Source organism: Cinclus cinclus, chromosome 9 (assembly GCF_963662255.1).
Source record: "Cinclus cinclus chromosome 9, bCinCin1.1, whole genome shotgun sequence".
Taxonomy (NCBI): Eukaryota; Metazoa; Chordata; class Aves; order Passeriformes; family Cinclidae; genus Cinclus; species Cinclus cinclus.
In genome coordinates this window covers 12,934,725-12,957,164 of record NC_085054.1, presented here as the reverse complement: position 1 = coordinate 12,957,164, position 22,440 = coordinate 12,934,725, and the positions used below count along the sequence as shown (strand labels likewise).

At 38.6% G+C, this 22,440-nt stretch overlaps 1 protein-coding gene across 1 annotated transcript in view; it reads right to left on the bottom strand.

Annotated features, from left to right (window-relative positions):
* The window catches only part of RBMS1 (RNA binding motif single stranded interacting protein 1), a 90,520-nt gene that overhangs the window by 42,602 nt on the left and 25,478 nt on the right, over window positions 1-22,440 (bottom strand). The window lies entirely within an intron of this gene.

The following is a 22,440-nucleotide window of genomic DNA, read 5'->3' as shown; positions in this document are numbered from 1 at the left end:
TGGTGGTGAAGAACCACAGCACCGGGTATTCATGTAAACACAGTGACCCAGCCAGCTGGGCTGGGGCTGTCTTGGACTGCTCCAGCCCATGGTGCAGATACTCAGAGCCCATAACACATCTCTGCACATCTGTTCTCTACAGAAACTTCGTGGACCACCCTTCCACTGTGTGAAGATGGCTTAGTGATTTATTGCACTGTCCTAGAGAGCACGGCTCCTGCAAAGAACCAACCACCATGGAAGGCTGCCAAGAAGTTTCAGCAGTGTGAGTCTAGGAATAAACTGGGAACCAGTATAACAATAGCAGCTATCGCCAGGATTTCTCCTACGATTTTCCCTCCCATGTGTGAGTTGTTCTCCACTCATGCCATGAGGCACAAAAAAGCTCTTTATTCACCCTGAGCCTGGCCAGCAGGATGCACACCCTCCTTGTTCCCAGCATGTGGTCTGATACCAGGGGAATTACTCCTTGCAGTTTCTCAAGTGCTTCCTACAAATTATGACCATTGTGAAAACTTTTCTTCCCCTTGAGTTCTACAGTCCTTATACTCTGCTTTTAACACAAGCTCCTGTTTTCCACTGCTCATTTGTTGGGTGCAACTGCAATCAAGACCCTGCAGAAATCTATAAGCTATAAAACACAGTCATGATGCAAACTGGTATGTATTGCCTGCTTACAAAAAGGATTATAGCAAGCAACACAACATTTGTATTCCAAAGATGTCTATGATGTTAGGTCTTGCCTGCAGATCCTAACTCCTCTCAAAGCTTATACAGATCTAGTTGTAAAAGGCACTTGATCCTCTTCTGCTCCACAGCCTTACTACATGCTTGCTGAGATTTTGCAGCTACAGCAGAGCACTGTTCTCATGACTGGCAGAATCACTTTTACAACAATTGGTGATTGCTCATTCCCTCTCAGATGAAACGCATTTTTAAAACATGCTTTCTTTTAAATTAAGTACCAGTCTTAAGAAATTACTGTTAATCTGGCTGGTGACAAGCAATTAGGTATTTCTTATTAAGTGGGTTCTTCTTCTCCCCAAAATAACATCAAACTTATCTTCAGCAGCAATAGAGAGTAATTTTTTTTTCTGAGTGCTATTAACACATTCTTCAGTCTGAATTACATTTGGAGATGGAAAGATGTTCTCAGCTTTGCATCTCTTTTCTATATAGCACTTGTACCAATATCAACTCACACATTGAGAAAGAGAGGGCTTGGGTAAGAGGCAGGTACATAATTGCCAGGGTGCATTGGGTATGGGATTAACAGGGGTGTGTTCAGTAACTGCCTGTGAGCTAGTGTACAAGATACAGTTGTGGTACAAAACACTACACAAACCCCTGTCTGGATAGAAGATACAGAAGAAGTATGTTCAAAGCCAAGCTAGGAAGAAATGCAGTACAGCTGCTTAACAGGATAATGTTTACTACTGCTCATTACACACTCCTAGAAATGAAAAAATAACCCTCACCTGCTCATGTTGCCCCAAAATCTGCTGCCAGATGATAAGAATGTCAAACACTGCACTATACCTTTGTCTTAGATGCTTTTGAAGTGGAAGACTTGAAGCAAAGCACCACCACATAATTTTTAAAAATCATATTACTCAGCAACATGGTCAAAACCAGGACAAACAATCACCCTGACAGATTCACTGCAAATAGCTAGGGATACATTTGACATTTAAAACATCTCTGAAGCCTAATTTTTGTAATCTCCAGAGTGTTGAAAGAAAAGGAACCTTAGAAAACCAAGTACATGAGTCAACCTGAACCTCTATTTATTTTTCTCCCTTTGTACCTCAGGCAGTATGATGAACATACATGGAAATGTGAGGGTGAAAGGACGCCATCATGAGCATGACAAAGAATGGGGAATGAAGGAGCTTGAAGTCTCTGCCCCAAGTGCTGTTCTGAGTGTTGAAAGAACTTATCTGTGTGTGCATTAGGGGAGGTACAGTAAGAACAGGCAGCAAGAGGCTTGATAAGGTTTGTCTGGAATTAATTGTTCAAATCTTTGTCCACAACATAATGTAATATACCTTATACCATCAAGCTTACACTGCTTCCCTTTGTAGTACTTTCAGCCTGTCTGCCAGCTTTTGCTGTGAAGGATTTCTCTACCACAGGATGTTGACTTGGACAAAACAATGCCAGAAGGATCTCTGCTACCATGGAATGCTATGCTGCTTAGGTCCTCCCTCCTGAACTGTCCAGACCTTTGTGTTGAAGATGAACAGTGATCTCCCTTTGCCTAAGTCCAGCCCAGCTGTAAAAACAACATTCCTAGAGATCCTGCTGTTACAATTTGCATTACTGTAGTGCTGTCAGAACTCCTTTGATATACAGAAACAATGCTGCATGTCTTCTGTATTTGTTCTAGATTAATTTTCACATCTTAGCATCTTATCACTGCCCTTCATGGAATGCTCTTGTTTTTAAGATCCAGAATCATGCAGTAAAACCAGACATGGACTTCAACGATTTCATAACCTGCAAGTGGCTCCAAGTACATGAATTCATTTTAAAGTGGAATTGCGAAGGGAAAGAGAACCTGGCTGAAGACAAAACATTCTGATAGGGAGCCAATATTCTCACCAGGTGACTCAAAGACTGAAGAGAGCACAACAAACAGGCAGATCTGGCCTGTCACAGGGACGGTCACATAGGAGAACAGACCAATTAATCCTAAAATATAATGCAACTGCTGAACAGCTCCACAAATAAATTGTAATTCTGACTACGGTAAGTAACTAGATGAAAATACACAAAGCAAATACTTCCAAAGCAATTCTTATATATTAATTGTAACACTAAAAAGAAAAACGAGGTGGGCCGGCTCAGTCTGTAAATCAGCTTTAAAAATAAGAGACAACAACAAAAACAAAAAAATATTTCTTATTCAAGATGGCCTTATTCACCACACAGCATGGTCAGTGGGTACCTTGCATGTACTCTAAATGCAGCAAATTCTTGCTTGAAAAGAAATCTTTCAGTATAACTTCACATCAACATACACAACAGACACGAAGTTCTGCAAACCAGTGATGTGCAAATTTTAAGATCCTCACCTCCCCAAACATTAAGTATTCTGTTTTGAACATTATGACTCAAAACATTTATATAACATATAAATGATGGTCTTATTAGCCAGGCTCACACCACCATCTATCCTGCTTGTAGAGTGGGTGCAAACCACTCCATCCATCTCAGTTGAGAACTGATGAGGAAAAACCCTAACAGCCCATGGGGAGGTCTAATCTCTGCTGGAGTTCCCAGTTTCTCTGTAACACCTGGTGCAGAAGGAGCAAAGAAAATCCCCCAGATTTGAGAAAAAACAGCCAAGGGAGTTGTCAGCAAGAGCTGACCTGCTGCAGCTTGCTCCTGCTCCTCACTGATCTTCCTGTGTTCAGGGCATTCCTAAGCCAACAGCACAGCCAGGGGAACACGATCAGCCCCATCAATCTTTCCTCCTGGATCCAAACCCCAAGCACAACCTCTGCCTCGGCTGCATTCTGGGAAAGTAGTGTACTGAACAAGGTTCAATAGAAGCTCCTAGTCCCTTTTAAGCTTAGACAAATACAGGGATTTTTTTGTTTCTCTATGTATTAAATTTTCAATTTTCCAGTAAGGGGAATTTTGGAAAATAATTGTCAATACAACACTACTAGTCCTTGTGATAGACTACTCTGATCCCACTGCCTAGTTATGGGCAAATGTTTCTCACAAAAACTTGATAAAGAAATTTATTCAATCCAGCAGAATACTGAGTTTAGAGAACAGAATCAAACCATATGGTTTCCATTTTTAAATTCTTCTTCACCACATCTATGCCCTTGTTCAGAAGGAAACGCTGCTGAGAACATTTTGTCCGTATTTTGTTTTCTGTTGTTGGAAGACACACTGTTCTTGGAGAAACTTTGAATACTCAGTTGCTTCAAGACCATCATGTGCCTAAAAGTTTTCTACCAGAACATAAGTATCTACCACCAAAAGCTGGACCAATCGTTTTAAGCAGACAATTAAACATTACATAAAAAGTTGCAGTTATACTTTCATGTTTTTATTTTCCAAGTCAATGGGTATGGATGTTCTAGCTTAGTATGAGTTCCATTTTGAAATTGTTATAGATTTGGCTAATTTATCTGGTTCAGTAAAGTCTCCTTTCCTAGTTTCAGATATTCAAGTACTGGGTTAACCACTGCCACCAGATGTGCCCTGTTTCAGGCATTAGACTATATTTTTCACTATAAGCAAAACAGAACTTACTTGAATACCTAAATTAAGGTGTTATTTTGATGACATGGTGTTAAATGATCATGTGGTTTTGACATAAAGCTAGTTCCTTCTTTTCTTACTAATTGTCCCTTTTACTCTCTGGTACTTCAGAATAAAGATGGTATTTTCAAAATACCCAAGTATCCAAGCAGTTCTCATTCTCATTTATTATTGTTATTTGGGAGATAAATAATACCTCCAAATAAATTAGAATTTATTATTATAAAAGCCAACTACTGTTTTGTCTTGACAAAATTACAAAAATTATATTTTGTCTATTAATGTAAAGACTACTTTTGAGATCTGTGTAGTAAAAAAAAAAGGGGGGGGGGAAAGAACCTTGCCTTTACTGGCAAATCAGTATTCTTATATACTGCTGTAAACTCTTCATTAAGACCAGCAAAGCTTTCTTCACAAGATGTCTATGTTTAACTCTTCTTTTAAATTTAATTTCTGTTTTCATTAAGAATCAATGTACGCCATCATCATTATGAGTGCAATTACCAACATCTCCACAGTGCAAACTACTATTATTTTGGTACAAATAGTTTTTTCTTCAGTGTCAGTAGGCTACAATTCCAGATTTCCCTGAGAAGTAATCAAAAGCATCAAAACCAGATGCAAGCCCAGATATTCTCTCATCTCTTATAGCTGTCTGTCCTCACAGGAGCAGATGCTTTGCACAATGGACATACACAGTTTAGTAAAGTGTGAACAAACAGTTTCTAAGTTTCTTGGACTATTAATTTCAACAGATAAAAAGCAGTATTTTATCAATAGGTGTTTGGTTTGTAGTGTACAGGCTCAACAGAAATCTAAATGCTCTTAGAACTGAAAATAATCAGGAATTCAAAATCCTAATGAACAGTGCAGTGACACACAACAAAAGATTTTGGAAAATATTATTTTTCAGCTACCCAATTTGTTTTTCCCAAGAATAGTTATTTCCTGGTTCAGACAAAGATAAGCTGTGGGGACAGGGAAGATATGTTTTTAGAGTGAGGAAATGTTTGCTTCCTTCTGATCTTGCTTTGTAGAGATGTGAATAACCTCTATCCATTCCTTAGAAGCTGACTGAAATTCAAGGGGAAAGAATCCCATTAGCATCCTACAGCTATTTTTATTACATTTTCCAAAGGTTTTTCAATTAACATGATCCTTGTTGCACAACAAACTGATTACCTTAAAAACAAGACCCACTGCACAACATCCTTTTATTTAGCACAGCTGAGGAAGACTTTGGGTTTTAATGTCTCTGGGCATTTTAAACATTTCAGGAATATTCCAGCTGGCACTAAAGCAGCTTTCCCAATGTGTCTTTCTAGTGTCTTAGTGAAGAGACTTTCAACAGCTGCCTGCAGAGGTGTTTTCTCTGTCAATCTTAAATCAATAAAAATGCAAGGGCATGTTTATTTAGTTTTACTTTATAAGGTTAAGAATGTTGCAATATGTGAAAAAGCAGTTATTCTTCAGTACCATGATAACGCAGTCATGGGGGGGGGGGGGGGGGGGTAAAATTAAAAATAATCTGTTAAGTATGCACACACACATACATGCACACCCACTCCCAGTAAAAAGCTTTTGGAGTTGGAGGGGAAGGCTCTCATATTATGCCATGTCAGGCATCAGGAAGAATTCTGCTGATGCTACTTTGAGAAAAAAACACAACAGCTGTACAAGCAATTTAAAGAGAGATTTTAAAAACACATAAAAAAATCTTTACATTAGGGTTTTTGGAGGCTTCTTTTGTTAATTTAAAAGAAAAGAAAAGGCAAATTCTTCTATTCTAGGCTCTGAAAAGTTTATCAGTATCTGCAGCCTCAGCTGCTCCACTGAGGATGTGAGTTCAGAAACTTGGCAGAACTGTAATTAATGACCACCCTCTCTTCAGGGAGATATTTTGGTCGAAGCCCTCAATCTTGGCCTATCCTTGCTCAGCTGCAACGTGATTTTTACTACTAAACATATGGCACCTAATTTCCATTTAATCTTCCATAGGCTAACAAGAGAATGCTGCTCAACGTTATGGTAGAGAGACAACAGCTCCAGACACGGAAAAAGGAGAGGGCAATAGCAGCTAAAATGGCAGAGTTGACCTCTTGCTCTGCACTGGAGATCAGCTTGATTCTCATCAACTTAATGACTCTTATGAAAGCCAGAATACGAACATGCTGGTCCTAAATTTGTTGATTGCATAGCTGTTTTAAACTGTAGACACAAGATGTCACATGCTGTGAAGAAAAATGGAATTTCAAGCAACAAATTGTGAAAAATGATCCTGTTCTGTGCTTCTTGCCACCTCTGCCCCTGCAGTAACCCAACCTGACTTCTGACAAGCTGAGGTGATTTTGCATAATCTCTGAACCATCTGCTAGGCTATCTGTCAGTTCAGTAGCCTTGTTACTTTACAGTTTATAGGTTAAGCAGAATAAATAACCTATCAGACACACAAACAGATTTGCCTCTTCGACACACTCTGAAGTACAATTATTGTCTAAGTAATCATAAATTGCTTACTCCTAAATGGAAGAAAAAGAAAATAAAATTCAAAGTAATGCATTAAAACAAATGTCTATTCTTTCAGAAAAGGAAATTGTTTATCATAATCTTCACAGTTTATGAAATCAATAGTACAGCAAAACTAAAGTGTTTTTTCCTAACTAGTTTTTGCCTACACTTTCAGGACATTTTTCTCTTTACCCATTTAAAAACACACATATGAAGTATTTTTAAATGTGTAAACTGTGCAGAGTTATGGTTTTCAAACATCTGTTTGCAGGGACACAATTGCTGGTTGACATTAAAAGTGCTGTTTCCTGCCAAAGATCTATTGAGTTTGTTAACCAATGAGAGTGAAAGACCACTCTGGTTTTCCTTATAAATTATGTGTCATTGTTCCTTTGAGAAAAATATTTAAATATGAAGTGATGTGTGCAAATCAGATAGAATGGTTTAGAAACTAATTTTCTACTATTCTGCTTCTAATATAGACTACTGTAATTTATGTGAAGTGCTCTTCCACTGAAAGCATCAAAGAAAGTTTTACCATAAAACATGGAACTGAGGATTCTTCGTGTGAAAATAGTTTGCAGTTATTTAGATATTCACAAACAATAAATCTCAGAATTACAAATTATCATAAATCAACTAACATGCATTACGATGATCCAAACAAGAAGCTGCCAGTAAAACCTACAATACCAGAAAAATCAAGGATTCTGCCTCACTAAGCAGCCTGCACTCCCTAACATCTACTGTTCAGCACCCAGTTCAGCAGCTCTGGAGAACCCTGACTTTACAAAAAGGAAAAACTAAACAAAACAAAACAAAGAAAAGTAAAGAAGAAAAACAAGATAATTCAATTAAAAGATACTTAGAATTCTTGGCTAATTAGCTTTTTAGTACTAGCATCACCCTTACTTAAGAAAACACAGGATAATCTACATTTTCTGCAGTGATTTGCATGTACAACTACTGACAAGGCTATTCAAGTATATGGGAAGAGGTTACAGTTTCCTACTGTTACAAGATGGAAGAACAAAACCAAGTTATTTTAAGAAAGTAAATGCTCTCACCCTGTTGTTTTCTTACCCTCGTGCTACAGAATGGACACAAATTACGTACTGAAAAAAATCTGCATTTCACACAACTGAAAGCTTGAAACAGTATTATTTGCAAATAAATTATCATCGTTTCTATGGCTCCCAGAAAGACTATAAAAGATATGGGAGCATAGGGTTTCACATGGCCACAAAAGATACAGTTTGTTTTTTTTTTTTAAGTAATAATTCATTTGCAAGCATAACAAGAAAGTACCAAAATGGTTCAAATTACAAATTGGAAATGTTGTTCTACAGTCTAGTGATTTCTTTTATCCTTTTCTTTATACTGAGAAATGATCACTACTCAGAACAATGATTTGGGAGGATGAGAAATTAACCCAGATGAATGCTAATATGCATTTATAAGCCAAGCTCATGGCAGGTCAGCAGACGTGCATGTATTGATTTACCACTGCTCACTGTTTTAATCTGAAAGTACAGCAGTATTTCCACACTCAACCATAAATCTTGACAAATTTCAGCCTCTCTGATTTTGCAGAGCCTACACTAACAGCTTGAAAGAATAAAACTATGAAGACATAACAGAGCAGTTCTTGTTATTCATAAATCTTTCCTCATCCCTCTGTTAAACAGTAGAGATCAGCTTGGAAGCAAAAATGAATCTCTCTACCTGAAGACCTTTTATTTTTCAATTCCTCCTCCTCCATCCAAGGAAGCCAAATTCAGTCACTGTGAGCATATGATGCATTGTCCATTATTTCGACTATTCCTAAGCATATTTCTTTTTCTTGTGAGAGGGAATCAAGGAAAAGGCAAAGGAAAAATAAAATAATTTATCTACACTTCCCAATACTTTTTCTCTTGTTTAGTCAGAACAGTGTAAATCAAAATGTTTTTATCATCTGGCTACAGGCTTAGCTAGTGTGGGATTACCTCCTCTCTGCATAGATAGGCAAACACCTATTAATACCACAAGCCCACATACTTGCAGATTACTCTTTAATTTATTCTTGTATATCAATTTCAGTTCTGGTGAAGGTTGCTAACCAAGTCTTACACACCCAGTTTAAACAGATGATGCCTCAAGGAAGCCATCAGTCTAGAATACCATGACATTGAAGGCTACCATAAAAGGGCACTTTCAACCACATCCCCTTTTCCAAGCCCTGATCCATCTGCCAACTTGTTTCACATATTGTGAAAATTACATAAATAAAAAATATATACATTCATATGTACACACATACATAATGCTTTTTCTTGCACTGAAGATGTTTTGCTGCTGGTATAATACCTAGCATTGATAACTTCTTCAAAATACATCAACATATAAGTTTTCCTTCTGGTTTTGTAACATTAAGACAACTCAAAAGTCCACAGGATTTCCAAGACTTGGCCAGCTGAATTGAAGCAGACTATACATAAAGATAACTGTTTGTCCTTACCTCTACCTTGCACTAATTTAACACCCCACCTCAGAAATTGCTGACTGCCTCTCTCCTGTCTGGAAGACAGGAGAGGAAAAATCCCAATACATTCAAATAACCTCCAGTTCCTCTGAACTGCATTCTACAGTGGTTCTTTTCCAAAATACTCACAGTAACATCCTGCTTTCGATAGCTATTCCATACTGGAATTAACTTCTTGTAATGAAGATACTACAATAAATAAGGTACAAACTTCTTTAATTTCTGGTAACTTAATGTCAAGCTTATTAGAACAGAGCTAAACGGACAAATTACTCAAAGTCACTGCTAAGCCTTCTAGATGCCTTGTCCCCTTAATAGCACAGCATGTAGAGTTTATCTCTATTTGAATCTGCTTCTGTAGTCCCAAGTCCCAGCTGTGCTGAATAGCAAGTATCTCCATTTCAATAGGGAAGATGGCTGTACTAAAGTAGTTATCTCCAGGGGTCAATATACTTCAGAAGGGTATTTAAGTGGCTGTATGTTATTGAGCAGAAACATCAGCTCACATATTATTGATTGTAACTGCACGGCTCTGTTGAAAAGATGCCTGCAGTAGTATTAAGTGCTGAGACAGAGATAGAGGAGCGTTATGCATTAAAAAAATACTACCCATCTGTTGCCAAATTTTAGATAGATGAGCAACCACAAGCTGTAACACAAAATCTAAAAGGCAACCTCTGTGGCTGATGTGTCAGGGTCATATACAGTGACACTTCCTCAGTTTCACACTGCTTAGATGGTCTTTTGAATATTGACTGAAGTAAGCAGGAGGCAGAGTTTGATTTCTTCAGTTTTGCAGAGTGTGCAACAGACACTTAGATGGAAATCTGCTTCTGCTAGTTTAAATATACCTTTTTCTTTAAAAAGTCATTAACTTGTTCTGATCTCATCACTGCAGCAGCCCAGGACAAGTCAGCCCACTGAGCCCTGAGCTGCAGCCAGGGCTGCAGTCACACACCCTGGGCACCACCAGACTGCCCTGTACAACACACAGAGCTGGCTCAAACTCATGTGACCCCCAGACCCTCATCTCCAGTGACTTTTGCATAATGACTATGTCAAATACCATCATGGAAGGCAAAGTCCAGTGTCCCAGACTGCACTTTTGGCAGTGTGCCCCAAGGAAGCACTTGGACCACTGGGTTTCACAGTGAAGTACACAGATGATAGAGGTTAATCCTGGCCTAGCAGGCAAAACTCAACTCAAAAGCATTTGTGCAAAAGGGGGAGTCATCTGGGCTCAGAGAAAATGAGCATCCTCCAGTTGGCTGTGTCAACTGCAAACCTGGATAGAAACTACATTTAAGCAGAATAAGACACATAGTCAAAGTTTTTTAAAAGGAGCCTCTGTAGGAGCTTCACAAACCCAGAACATTAGCAGCCATAGAAGGGACTAGTCAAAAAACACATCCTTATACGGAGTCAAAAAAATCAAACACTGCATGACTGCAAAGTTGACAGGCAAGCCCAAAGTCAGTAAAGTCAATCCTGTATCACCACCCTTCTTGAACAGACTCAACACTATACACCAGTAAGGAAGCTTGTATGACATGATCACTATGTTTCTGGGCTTTACAGACCTTGTTTCAGAGAGCCTGAGATGACTATTTCTTTGCCTGCAAGAGGGCAGCAGAACAAGGTTTTATCTTAGAAATGATAAAGTACTACAGGAAAGAAGCCGCAACTTCTGAGGATGAATCTCCATGCCTACACTTCAGGTTTTAAAATTGTTCATTCTCTAATTTTTCAATCAATCTAATTAAACAAGATGCTTACAACAATTCAAATAGAAACCTTAAAATACTTTATATGAGAACCACTCAGATGTAAGGAAAGTCATAGACAGAATTATCACATAGGAAAGGACTAAGAATGCAAAGAGGCAATGGCTATACCCAGGGTCAAAGAGCCACCCTCTAGTAAAGAGTTAAATAGTATCTAGGCCACTCTAAAGTCTTTCCTGCACACCCTCAGCTCACTGCATATCCCAAAGGCTGTGTGGGAAGGCCAGGGAACTAAAACTCACACACCAAGTATGACTCAGACTGCAGCAACTTCATGATAGTTTTAGTCCCTTAAATTATCTTTGGGATTACAAGAATCCACACCCTTAACATGAAACCAAATCACAATGCAAGGAAGAAACCACAAATTAACATATCTTAGTGTTAACAAAAGGTATCTAGAAACAAATTAATTATTAATGGCAAGGACCAAAACCTCTCCTATAATACACTATATGGTCAGAAGGTGAAGAATTTGAACCCCAGTCAGATGTTCTTCTGAAGGCCTAGTGAGGATGATCTCAGCAACAGGAATGTCAGAGAACTGCCTGCCAAAAAAAGAACTGTCATAGCCAAATGTCGACCTCTACCACTAGGGGAAAACAACTTGAGAGAAACAGCCTCGCATTTCTTCCACCACTGAAGAAGCTGAACTCAAGAGTTGTCAAATATCTTTGGCACAAGCATGAACAGAAGGATTGGGTCCTGAAAAAGACAGAACATCAGTGACCCAGATCCAGATAAAAATCCAGCAAAATTTTTGAGGAAAAATTATTTTTTTTGTAAATTCTCTCCCCTTGAAAAAAGCAAAAGTTTGGAAAAGACACGAGTGAGCAGAAGAAAACATTGCCCTCAGAAATACTCCCTCCTGACTACAGTACAAAATTCTGAAAATTTACTCTTTCTTCTGCACTTTAAACTGCCTCCCCATCTTTCTCTTATGGAAAGGACAAAACAAGGCACAGTAACTACCAGAAAATGATGAGTAAATTTAAGATGCTCTAAAGGCACTCAGATGTCTCCTACCACAAGAATTTTAAAATCTTAATAGACACAAACAGAAATTAATTTCCCCTTTTTCATGGCAAAAAAATAACGAATTTTATTGTGGTGATATAAATAGCAGTGGATGCCTTTTTCAGAAGAGTCTCCATTAATATATTATTATACCATTATAAGCATCTGGCTTTACAGCTATGTATTTAGATGTATTCTGCTCTGTTTCTAATTAAACTACATTTTTTTAAATCCCATGAGATAAAGAAACTAACAATGCTCCCAAAACCTACATCCACCACTCGGATATTTGTTCAGTAACCAATTACCTTTAAAAGTCAAGTCTTGCTAGTGCTCACCTTCCAGCTACATGCAGACCAGGGAGCCTGTGCTCCTCAGATGATCACCTCGACCTCAGCTCGAGTGTTAGATGGGAAACAGTTGATCAGTGACAGTCAGAGCTGTCCCCTCTTCCTGGGAGGGCCACGCTTTTCAAAGTATTTAATGACATTTGTGAAACTGCATAATTCAGAGTGAGTGACCTAGACTTCAAAGAGAATTAACAAATATATAATGAATTAAGAAATAAATAAAATGGGTGGAAAAAACCTTCAGATTTTCCCATGGAACAAACTAATACGCAATTCACTTGGGAAAAACAGAGGACTGGGACAGATTCTTGTGTACTTTTAAAAGTCATAACTGAACATTTAGAAGATGTTAAAAAATAATTGATCCTAGTTTACAGTTAAAAAGTACATTCATGCTGAAGCCTTTGTATGGTGATGGACTTTTTAGCAGCAGTCTTGGCTTAATAGTCTTTCGCTGCTAGTACTGTACCTCTGTTCTCAAACGTGGAAGCCCTCTAAGGTGTCACAGAAAAAAAAGGAACAGAGAACAAGACTTTCCCTCTCATTATTTGAGAACTTGAAAACGTAGCACACAGACTTTTGGCAACAAATAAAAAAGCCTTAGCAATAAAACCAAGACAAAGTCTTCCACATGATAAAAAACATGTAGCTTCAAGTATGGGAAGTTTAAGAGGTTGAACAATCCCCAGGATCTCTGGGGAGGAGGGGGAGGAAAGGCAAATGATTTACAGAGAGTCCCTTACTGATCAACACTACAACAAACAGCCATGAGGGAAAGCAAATGAACACTGCTACATCGGCTCAGCTGAATACCCCACCATGCTGATACCCTCAGGCCTTGAAGGGAAAAAATCTCTCCTCTCTCTGCCAAATGTCTTCTGCAAAACTCAGCCAAGGCATTCAGGTTGAACACAGGGAAGATTTCTGCCCGGGGTAGCACACAGCTACAGGTTGAAAAGAAGAAGAAACCACAATTCCGAGAGAACCAGACACGGTGGAGCTCATCGGGCACTCTGCACTGAGGTAGCTGAAAGCTCAGCCTCACAGTCAGGTGAATGCCCAGAGCACACGGAGCAGGGAGCAGTTTCTAACCCCAGCGCTGGCACAGGAGCCGTGGGTCGCGGGCTCTGCCTTCCCAGGATCGGCTCTCTGTGAGCACAGTGCACACAGACAGCTCCAGTCCAGCCTGCCCTCTCCCTGGGGCACGGGGAAACATTTCTGCCTGCGAGCACAGCACTCCCTTTGGGCTGTGATATATAAACTGAATGAAATTATATACTCAGCTATACAACTCTGCTTGTCTCTGGGCTCCAAAAACTCTTCAGTTACCCTTTCAGCAAAGTCCTTGAAACCAGAAGTAAGTAGTTTAGCTAGCTCTTTTTCAGGTCTTTAGAGTTATTTCTGACATTAAGGGTTTACAGATAAAAGATTTGGGGTTTCTTTTGTATCTGTACTACCCTGTATGAAGCTCTTTTCTTACGAATTTAGGTATTTTATTAACATAACACTTATTTCACTATTGCATTCACTCAGACATTAAAGTCTTTATTAATGCAACAGAATAATTGTTGATACTCAGGGAAGACTTGTGAAAGCTTATTAGTGACCACATGTAAGCCAAAAAGCAGTCCTAGGATTAGAAATATTACTAATGTGTAAGACCTAAGTCCACAATGTTCTCCTAGGAAAAAAATACTGATTCAGACTCTGTCTTCTAAAGATTGCATATAAAATTACACAACTGCACAGAATATGGAAAACAAGCATTTAAGAAGAACACACATTTTAGGCTAACATATCTCAGGTAAGATGGCCAGTTAATTAAATGCACTTATGTATAACCACAAGTGAAGTTACACACATTTTGGTGAATAATTTTCCTCTTCTGTAAAATAAGTCAGAGAAGAAATGGAAATATAAGAGGCAGGATAGGAGTACAAATCAGAACATATTTCTTCCACTGCAATTGATTCTGTAAATTATTAACTCAACTCACACAGGTTATTTCAAGTAGAATATTTGTACTAGTAACAGTGTCAAAACAGACCCTGAACCAAAGTCTTCTCTTTTTGAGTTTTCATTGGTGTGTTTTTCTCTATGTCCATGTATCATAACATTATCAACATTCAAATTAAATTTTGACTTTTTTCCCCAGGTACAGCACACCTACCTACAAAGATCAGACATTTAAATGATGAAATGCTAATTCTTCTCTCAGTAGCCCTTTAATGATTTAATTTTCTACAGAGTTGGTCTGAGTCTTGAGTAAGGCAACTGCTCAAATGAAACTGAGGCAGCTGACATTTTCTGAATGTCAAAACAGGGTAAAATTTTAGGAGTTGTGGGAAAAAAAATGAGGATCAAAGTTTAACATTATGTGGAGTTTTTTTAAAAGACAAACTCTGCTTTTTTATTTCCTCGGTTACACATTTCAGTGGAGGTAGCAGGATCTGCATTAAATTTCATTAATTTCAATTATTAAATTAAACTCATTTACCTACATTTGCTATGGCTTTCATTCTACAGGTCAAATATTAGTATTTATTATGTGGGTTGCAAAGTGTTGTTGTCAACCCTAAATGTAGCTCAACAATAATGTGGGTAAAAAAAGGTTAAAAGGTTATCCAAAAAATGAATGGCCTTATAACATATCAACATCAGATAGCTCATCTTTTAATTTCAGGAAGTTAGCATTACAGAAATCAGAGCTAAGCAGAATGAACCCTTAGCAAACGAAGACAAGACTTCACAAGATATCTACAAGTTATGTGAAACCACATGAGACACTGGGCATTGGATATAAGAACCTGCTTGCTAATACTGATCCAGGTTTCTACGCTGAATGGTTTCCTGAAGAAAAGGACAAGCTTGATGTAAGCACGCTGAGGCCAAAACCAACTTGGGCTCTAAGCTGAGTCAGTTCTGGACTGGTTTCTGACTGACACGCCTGCCTAAGAGTTTCTGACAGAAGGGGCATTTTTTGGCACCATGGAACCCACTAAAAACCCTGATTAGCACTTGTTAATATTTTTAGTAGTCCACTGAAATTAAACTATCCTTTCAAAATGTTCTTGAGTCACTGGTTATTCCAGAGAATAACGGCTGCTATCAGGCCCCTGTTGTTGGGGACTGAGGACTGGCACCCTGATCAAAGGCATTCCAACAGCTGCCACTGGACAATTCCTTCCTGCAGCTCTGCGGTTGCATCTCCGTACACCGAATACCCGGCTCTGTGCTACCAAATCAGCTTTTTGTTTTCCAAGAAGAGATCTTCAATGGCGACAACATTTACCAAATCCGTTTTCCCAGTGCTTCTTTTAAAAGCAGCTGCGGCTGAAACATTCCTTCCACTCTCTTCTCCCTCGCCCCCACTTCCTCAAGGAAATTCCATGGGATCACCATTCCTCTGGCCCCACACTGCAAGAGAACTCTCATCTCCCAGGGGACAGGGAGTTGTGCAATCACTGGATCTCCACATCTGCGAGCGCAGGGCAAACACAGAGTTCCTTCACACGTCTGGATCTGGATTACTTGTTTTTTAAACAATGTGTTGAGGGGAACTGCTTTTAAGTTAAACTAAATGAAAACCTGACTTTGAAAAATCACAGTCTTTACTCAATGAAAAAACTGAAAGAGAAAATTAAAACTCTATTTGTTCTAAATTCAAGGCATGTCAAGAAACTATCTGCATCTGGAGGACAGGACAATTTTTACTTTTCTCTCAACTACAATTTCCCTGAAAATATTTATGGGTCCCTAATAACATTCTACAGGAAAGCATTATTGCAAAAATAACCCCCTGGAACTTCTCAGAGAGAATTTCAATGTAGATATCATTTGATCATGAATGTAAAGCTGTCTGAATTTTATTTCTAGCTAATTGAAATCCAAATTTTGAGGAAAAGGTAGAGTCTTCCTTCACATCATGCCAGGCTAGACACTTCATGACATATCTGCTGAAATCAGTTGCTAAACAATAAAGGAAATTACTATTTAAAGCAAACATCACATCTCCAGCCCAATCACAGATCATACCAAGCAAACCAAGCAAATGCCTCGCTACTTGTGGAAGTCAAGCCCTGACAAAAACGGAGCATTTCAGCCTCCATATCAGGCCTACATCTCTCTGGTGTATCTGGCAAAAGGAACACACAATAAACAATTGTGTTTCTCTTCAGCTGTAGAAATGTGATATACATATTTTTGACAGCAACCTCTCAGAAGATCACCAGCTCAGACAGAAGCCAGCAGAACAGGTTTACACACCATAGTGGCAGGCCACTCCTCCTCTGACAGTTTGACTGGTTGAGAAACTGGGTGCATCAGCTGGGCAGAACACAGTTGAGATTAGCTAAATCTGGTCTCAGGGTTCTACTGTGCTCCACACCACTGGCACAGGCAACAGCACTGGCACAATCAATGAATATAATCAGGGAGAACACCTTCACCATCCTGGGGGGTACATTTGCTCTCAAGAGCAAAACTAAGTGAAAAGCGCAGCTATGAAAAATCTACTGCAGGTAATACAAACCCCAGACCATGCCATAGCCCTTGAACAGGGAATAAAGGAAAAACATGATGCTGGTATTACACAATAGAGCTGAACAGTACAAATCACATACTGTTCAAACACTAAGGAATCTACCTCCTCCTAGAACCAAATGTTATTCTGTAAACCTGGTGTTATTTATTCAGACATGTATGCAATAACACTGTTTTTAAAAATGCACATGCAACTCTGAAAAAAAAAAATTGCAGAGGGCTTCTTTCTACCCTAAAAAGGTAAGAACAATAGAGAGGTTCCTGCCACAATATAATCAGTATTAATACTGTTCTCAAAGGGAAGTTTCAGAGACACTCATGTGTCACATCTAATTATATGACACAAAATCATATTCCACATAATTATGAATGCAATATTTCACTGCAGCCAGCAAACCATGAAAAAAGTGCAAGAAAAATGGAGAAAAAGGAAAAAGGAATAAAGAGAAAACACTTTTTAGAGAATTGGAGAAACCAGCTTTGTAAACTTCTATTCCACTTTCACTTAGAAACACCATTTATCTAAAGGGGTTGTGTTCATGTGCTGTAAGTATTTCTAAGCAGGTCTAATGACCTGCCCAAACCACTCTCCCAAGGAGTTAAATGCAAGAGATGATCAGACTATTGTCTAAAGTCCAGCCTTTTTTTCTTTTTCTAACAAGGTACGCTGAGTAAAATTAACAACTTTCTTGATCTTAAGTGACCACAGTGGTGCCAGCTCCCTGCTACAGTAAATATCTGAGTTCCAGTTCACCTCTTTTCAGTCCTAAGTGTGTTTGAAGGAGATGAGAAATGGCAACATGGGAGAGGTCACAATTACACAGCAAAGAATTTGGAAACATTAATACGTTAATGGATGTCACATGACAATGAAAATACGTCTTTTATTAAGAACAGGGAATTAAAACAACTTTCAAGTGATCTTGCCTCAAAACAGGGAAACACTGGAGTACATAATTAAGTATGTTTTGGAAACAAAGCTGTATATCACATCTGGGTCATGTGTTTCAAGAAAAACCTTAGCCAGCCACTTGTTTTAGCTATGCCTGTGTTCATGATGCTGAATATTCAGCAAGGAACCCTTAAATTACTCTCTCAACAAGACAGGTGTTTTCAGACTGCACATATGCAAAGGCAGCCACTGCAAGGTTCTGTTTCTGTGTGTAGATCATCCTGGCACACAACGATGGCCTACTGTGGTAATTCTATATTTTATTACCTTAAAACAGCTGCTTTCCTGAATGTAATCCCATTAAAAACCCACAATATGAGTCTACATTGATAACTTAGAGGGGAAGGCCAACTAAGTGGAACTGCCCAGAGGAAAAAGTGATTTCAAAATTATCATATAGACTACAAACACCTTGATAAAAGCAGCACAGTGCGAGAAAACAGCCTGAAAGGGAGAATACCAAAGGGTAGACTGACCAGATGATTTATGCTGAACTGAACAGAGGAGACCTGGGTTAAACCTCAAAGCTTGAAATCTCACCCAGGGACTGGGGATTGTCAGGAGGATGAAGGGTCTGCTGCATCATCCTCATTTAATGATGTCCATGTCACAAAAGGAGGTCTCTGAAGAAACAGCATTACACAGACACAATTCTGCTGCAGGCCAGCAAGTAAATCATAAGCAAGACAGTGGAAAGTACAGGGCTTTGGAACCATGTGGCTTCAGCATAAAGGTCATCCTCAGCAAAGCACAGTGCTTAGTGAGAGTCTGGAAAGCACCTAGAAAACATGTCAAAGCAAGTTACAAACTCCTGACTGCATCTGCTGAGACCCAATCACCTAAGTCCCTAATCAGATAAGCAGGCTCAACAATTTCAGTGAATAACTGGAATGGATTTAACCTTGTATCTTCAGATTCAGATATTCAATAATTTAAAAGAAATTACTAAGACTCACCAAATATTAAATTATAGTTAAAGCCTAAGTAATATATTCAAAACCCAACAGAAGAGCTGAAGAAAGCATATCAACTATTGATATCCACACCAGGAGAAGGGAGTGCAAATAGGCATGGCTGAAGTAACCACTGCTTCAGCAACCCTGTCAAACCAGCTCTTCATGGCACAGGCTTGCTCAGTGCAGCAGATCCCATGCAATGGCACTCTATGGTTGTGAAAAGAAACCACACAACACAGTCAGGCAGCTTCCTGCAGGCTTTCCCAAACCTCACTGGCTCCTGTCCTCTGCTCCTGTCCCATTTAGCTGATTGCTCCTGTCCAGCCTCCTACAGAAAATACAGGATTTGTGGGCCACTGCATTGATTGCTCTGCCTACTCCCACAAACCTGATGGGAAGCTCTTATGGCCAGGACTGACTCATATCATGTCCCCCTGACACTGCTCTGGTTCTGGGCTGACTGTTATGACATCCTTGTGACAAACAATACCTACTTTAGTCCTCCACACACTTCTGCCTCTGGCACAACTGATATGAAGAAATTTGTTTTCTCGGTGCAGAACTGGAGTAGCAGGCTCAAGTTTGAATGAACAGAAACATGGCTGCTTCATTTCCCACACAAAAGCCAGTAACACACTGAAAAACAGCCGTGCTCCCAAGCCCTCACAACAAAAACATAATGTGCTCTTTTCAACTAGGGAAAGAGGAAAAAAGCTTCACCTAATAGAAAAATGGAAAGGACCAGTCAGTTGAAGGTGGAGACAGATTTGTAGACATGTATACTGGCAAACTGCTCTTGCCAGGAAAATACTTTTCCACAAAGCTGGTGAACATTTGTTCTCTGTGTTCGTAAATACTGCACAGCTGTGCTACAATAGGAGAGCAAACCCAAGACGTCCATCACTGATAAGGGGTTTTTCTAGTGATTCACCAAAAATAATTGAAGTAAAAACATGGCCAAAATTAGCACTGCTATCATGACAAGAACTAATGCAAATCCTGACTAAATCAAATAAAAGTCACAGTACAACAATCCCACACACAAGAATTCTGTAGAATATTCAAGCTTGTACTCTGAGGGCTTCTGTCAAAAGCAATTGTCCTCTACCATAACCATCATTGAAAAGAACTTTTCAGTAGAGTATATATGATACAAGTCCATTATGATCAGAAGGAAAAATCTCTGCAGATGGGATGTTTCTGGTGCCTGCAGAGACTGACATTTTTCAACCATTATTTCTTCACCCAACAGGTGTTTCTTTGTCTTGTCTGACATCAGCCAAAAGACACAAAACAAGCCAGTGACCTTTTTATGTACATCCACCAAAAGCTGCTCATTGCTAACTATAAAGATCATTTCTCCAATATGCAGAGAAGCTTTTCTATCCATTCTTAGCATCAAGCATTGCAGTGGACACTCTCTTATGTTAGCAAGACACACTCTATACGGAGAAAAGGAGCTAAAATTACTCTAAAAGCCTCTCAGTAAAATCTTAGGAATTTGGAAAGAGCTAAAAAAATATATCAGAGACCTGGAGTAAACAACAGTCTCATCATTGACTTCTGTGTGTCCAAGATTTTATCCACCATTTATTTTTTATTATCTCAGCTTAAACAATAAACATGATAGGTTCACTTTCAAGAATATCTTGCCTTTTACATCCGAGAAGCTTAGGCAGATTTATAAGAAGGAAAAGGTTTCCATCTGAAACTTCCCATGTTCTACAAAAGCGGATTACTGAGCTTGTGAGCAGGGAGGGAGCTGCCATTTCTATCTTACTGCATCCAGTTAGTTGCTAAGGGATTATGTTGTCCAACCTAAAGTTTCTGGACATCTCACTTGTTTCCACAGCAGAAATGGAAAATTTTGAGACAGTCTTCTTTTGTCTTAAGTAAAATGCTTAGGAGGGAAATATCTCACAGGAATAAATGTCATGACCTTCCAAGTCTGTAAATACACATCAGAATTGATTCAGCAACTTAATGGCAGAAATACTTGCCTGTTCTTTATTTATACAATTCGTGCTATTCCGACTACAATTATATATTGAACAGCAACAACAAAATTGGAATCTTTGGCTATTTAAGAGGAAGGGGACCAGTTACAGCAAAGTATTGAACATATTTTTCCAAGGCTGTTCATGCATTAATGACATCTGAGACTGTGCAAACCAAAATGTCTTCAGAAAGAGATTAAGGAGCTATAGTAACACCACTGCACAAATAGTAGTTACTGGGGCGGCTCCAGTGCAAAATAACCTCACAGCTCTGTCCTAACATAACTTGAGTGCACAGGCCAAGGTTTCTTCATCAGTTCAAAAGACAAAAACGGGAAGGAAAGATCCACTTCTGTAAAACATGCATTTGCAACTAAAATTCAAGTTACAAGAGGTCATTGTCACAAGGGAAGCAATAAAAATGTTTAATTTAGCAGCAAGTCCTTCCACAGATTGATTATCTAGTCTCTTCTCTGCAAAACACAAGGATTTCATCTGCTGTTGGAGAAATAAGCAAATAGAATTGGTTTTCTTTAAAGACCTGAGAGCAAGCTGTTTTTGTTACAATACTAAGATGACTTATATGTGACTACCACCCTGAAAATCCAATTTTTTTTAAACTAAAAACAGAAAATCTCCTCTATAAATTATCAGACTTTTTGCACTATTCAAAACCAAAGGTACTTCACATCAGTTTGGATCCAAAATTTAGAGGTTTTGCTACCTATTTTTCTTACTTGTGTTGTGTTCTATTTTTTGTATAGTCTTAGCTACTTATCTGCCAAATGGAACATAAAATTATTTTTAAAATTTCAGACAGTAGCATTACATACAAATTTTAATAATTCTTCAACCAAAATAGACAGATTTGGATGTTTTCTTACATGTAGTACTGAAATTCTAGCTGAGTACTTTTGATTTCAAAATAATCCAGACAGTGCACTATGAATTTCAGAAGTACTAAGACATTTAAAAATCCAATTCTTAAATTTTAAAACATTTAAGGTGATTTTAAACAGTGTATAAACAACCCAACTGCACAGTCTTTTGACATATAACCCATATTTGAAAGTAAGAGGCACATGCTGCTGTAAAAATTAAGAAACATAACAAATATAAGCAAAAAAATCTTATGCTAACAACACTGCCTAAAAGTCCTCTGCTAAGCCAAGTCTACCCAGAACTTCAGCCACTAGAGAGAATTCTTACGTGGATCAGCTATTTCTAATCATAAAAATAACTGTGCAGTAAAGTACAGCCATGAACTAGTCTGAAACTAGGATAAGCCTTCAAAATGCACATTGTAGTTTACAGTGATTCAGAACAATTACTCAGGTTTGTATCAACAGATTATCTTACTAGTAACAGAGGAGACCCCCTATGCAGGCTCTCAATAGCAAGTTTCACATTTAGGTATTAATTTTATCTGTGATTTCAACAGCACTATGGATAATCACAGCGTTTATGAAAGCAGCGGATTGCTTCAGTTCATCACTGTATTCCCACTTTCTTTGCTTCTCCAAAGC